This window comes from Meleagris gallopavo, chromosome 14, assembly GCF_000146605.3.
Source record: "Meleagris gallopavo isolate NT-WF06-2002-E0010 breed Aviagen turkey brand Nicholas breeding stock chromosome 14, Turkey_5.1, whole genome shotgun sequence".
NCBI lineage: Eukaryota > Metazoa > Chordata > Aves > Galliformes > Phasianidae > Meleagris > Meleagris gallopavo.
In genome coordinates this window covers 6665718-6669054 of record NC_015024.2, presented here as the reverse complement: position 1 = coordinate 6669054, position 3337 = coordinate 6665718, and positions in this window count along the sequence as shown.

Sequence of the window (3337 nt, the reverse complement as noted above, 5' to 3'; positions counted from 1 at the left end):
AAATACCCAAACCCAACAACAGCGCTGTTTAAAGCTGCCAGAATTGGCACAGCAAGATTGCTCAGGAAAGGAAGAAAAAACAATACAGGATCTCAAAATGTTTAAGAGATGTGAAGGTCAACAAGGAATTAACTACTGAGCTGCTAACAGAACCTGTGCATGAGAGGACTTAGCAAAACCGCCCAGCTAGAAACGTTAATGCATGCTTCTGTTCAATATCCATGCAGTAAAGAAAAACAAAATGCCAGAAAAGAGAACACAACTTCCAGTGCAATGAAGAACCGATCTTTTTGCAATTTAGAATAACTAGTGACACAGAAGACAAGAAGCTAGATTATTTGTGGCAAGCTTACTGGAAAGAAAATTTCAAACTTTAAAGATGATTTTGCAGAATGAGTTCAAGATGAATACAAAAACAAGTAATTGTTACTCCAAGATACACAAGCCAAATTGGAAAGAGCTAGGAAACTAGAGATAACTCATTATGACCTGAAAGGCCAGAGCAATCCTAGCAATATGAAAGCACAAGGCCAAGAACCATGTACAGGATTAGGGAGAAGTACAAAGTATTTTGTATGAATCCACAGTGGGACCACCTTTACAAATGAGCAACATTTGCGATTTTTTTCCATTACTCCAAAACAAAGTCAATTTGAGATGATGGGCTACAACACCTCTCAGTTTTTATCTTTGATCTTTCACAGAAACCAGAGGCTTGCTACTTAGGCAGACCCACTGGAAAGCAGCAGCAACCATATTCACAATGGCAGGAAAACCTTAAGGCTGAGTCTATTAAAATCTGACAGCAGACCTAGAAGAAGGGGTATCTCAGGGTTGGCCATGAGTCCCGTTTCAGCACTGCAAAATAACCCTAACATTGGAAGACCACCACACTGGAGCACTTGTATATCATTATTAGGCCTCCGTATGAAAGAACAAACCCATCCTGCCTCAAATCACTCACTTATCTCTAACAACACGAAGGAACTCGCTGACCACTTTATATTCAAAGCACATTACCAGACAAATATAAGAACTAAAAATTCTGTTCTAATTTCAAGTTTGTTTCAACCTGTTGTATCAAGTCACTTAGTTGTCTTTTAACCACAGATAAAGAAAGATGTTACTGCCCTCTTGGCTTCTCTACAACCCAGTAGGCAGTAATACCATCTACTTTCTTTAATTACTACATTTCATGCCATGGAGAAGTTATTGAAGTGACATTTGAATCTTAATAAGAACTGCGGAAGTAGGTGGCAAGACAGATTTTATCCAACTATTCCTTCATCAGATTCAGAATGCTTCTGCTCAGATTCTGCACACTAAATAAACTTGCCACTGGAAAAGTCAGTATTTCCTATTCTCTGCAGATGTCTTCCTTTCTGAATCACATGCAAACAACCTTCATGTCATTGAATAGTGCTTAGTTTAAATGTTTGTCTATATGCTTCTTTCCTGCTTACTGCCTTTCCCTAATAGCTGTACTGAAAATACTACAGATGCTCTACTTGATGACATTACATCAAAGAGATTCATGCTGAAATTCCTTGGCCACCACCATCATTGCTGATGTCAGCACAGCCCTAAGAACAAGGCTAGTTAGCTAATTGCTTTACAGAGCAATCACAGGCAACACAGAACTTGGAGCCAAATGTATTGCAGGAGCAAGCAGGCCAAATGCCACTCAAGACATCCATTCCATCAGGCAATGACAGCCAGTGCCAAGGCTTGTGAATGTGGTTACAAAACCAAAGAATAAGATTTTGGGAGGCTTGCATCCCAGACAAGCACAATGCTATTTCCCAATATTAGACTGAATTTTAATTACACTTCTGATGATTTACAGGCACCCCAATACAGAAGGCTTCATTGATTTTATCAGTATTAATTTCAACAGTATCAGGGCTTAACTTTCTGCTGCATAAACTATGCAAGCAACATAAATAGCAAACCAATGTCAACACAATCAGGTCAGAATACGAGCAGACAGAAATCAGACCTGTATTTATAACACTGATATCAAAACTTGTTACATTTAATTTGTCACAATAGATTCTCTGTACTGTAAAATATACACTGATCCCATTGTTGCAATAGATTCACTACTTAAATAATTGTAAATAAAATGAACTGTGGTAGAACTTATTATATAAGGAGCTGAAAAGGGAACTTTAAATATTAACAGTCTTCCATGAAAAACAGAAGGAAAAACTTAAACACCGCTATAACAGAACAAAAAATGTGAATAATTATGTGGTACTATTTAAGTAACTTAGAATAATTTAAAGCCCCTGAAGTGAGCACTGAAGCAGAATGGACGTATATAGAATCAAATCTGTAAAGACAAAACAATCTTCAGGAAAGTACATTGTACTGAATAGACTTATACTTTCTAATGGAAAAGAGCCTCCAAATCAGGATATTTTTGCAAAGAAGTTGCAGCCAGAAGAAACATTATAGCTTAGTTTTAATCAACCTCTACTACTTTGTATAGGGAATTAAGCATTAAAGTCATATACCTGGCAGTCTAATGAGAATCTTAAACTACTAGCATATTAATTTTTTGAAGTTTCCTAAACAATTTTTTTTTTCTTTTTCCCCTTACAGAGCTACAGTAAAACAAAGATTTTAGTCACTATCCATGATAATGCAGATACCCCAAGCACTACTAAAAGTAACTCTGCTTTTGGTTTGTGCACCTGCAACAAAGAAAAAATGAATGTGGTTATCTGAGAAAAGCCCTTAAGGCTCTTTAACTTATTTGATATTTAAAAATATAATTCAGTACTTCAGTAAACAGGAATGTTCTCTTGAAGGACAGGGCACTCTGAATTCCTAATCAATCCGTTACAGTTTTGAGTTCTTCTGAACATTAATCTGTTCTTGCAAATCACTTAGAGCTACCAAGATGGTTCCCCTCTGTTTTAACTTGTCCGTGTTTGACCTCTAAATAAACTATAACAAATGTTTAAGTGACAACACAACCCATCACCCCAACTTGCATGTCAGTGTGCAGAAACTCCACTGTTGCAAAGCCACCATTCGCTCTTTGGCCACTGAATTAAAAACTTTGAGAGAATAAATATTCAAATCATTATCCTAACAAAGGTTTTCTTTTTTTTTTTTTTAAATAATAATTGAGTTGTCCTCTACTTCTAGAAGTTTTTCCTTCTGAGATATAATACTTATTTAGAAAATAATTTTATACCTCAGTGACATATACTGGTGTTTTCAGGATGTGAATAACGCAATGTCAATCATTATTTTTAAAATTTCCAAGGACAGTTTCCTAACTTGGAAGGAGAATTCTGCATTGAAATACAGCTTGACAGGAAAA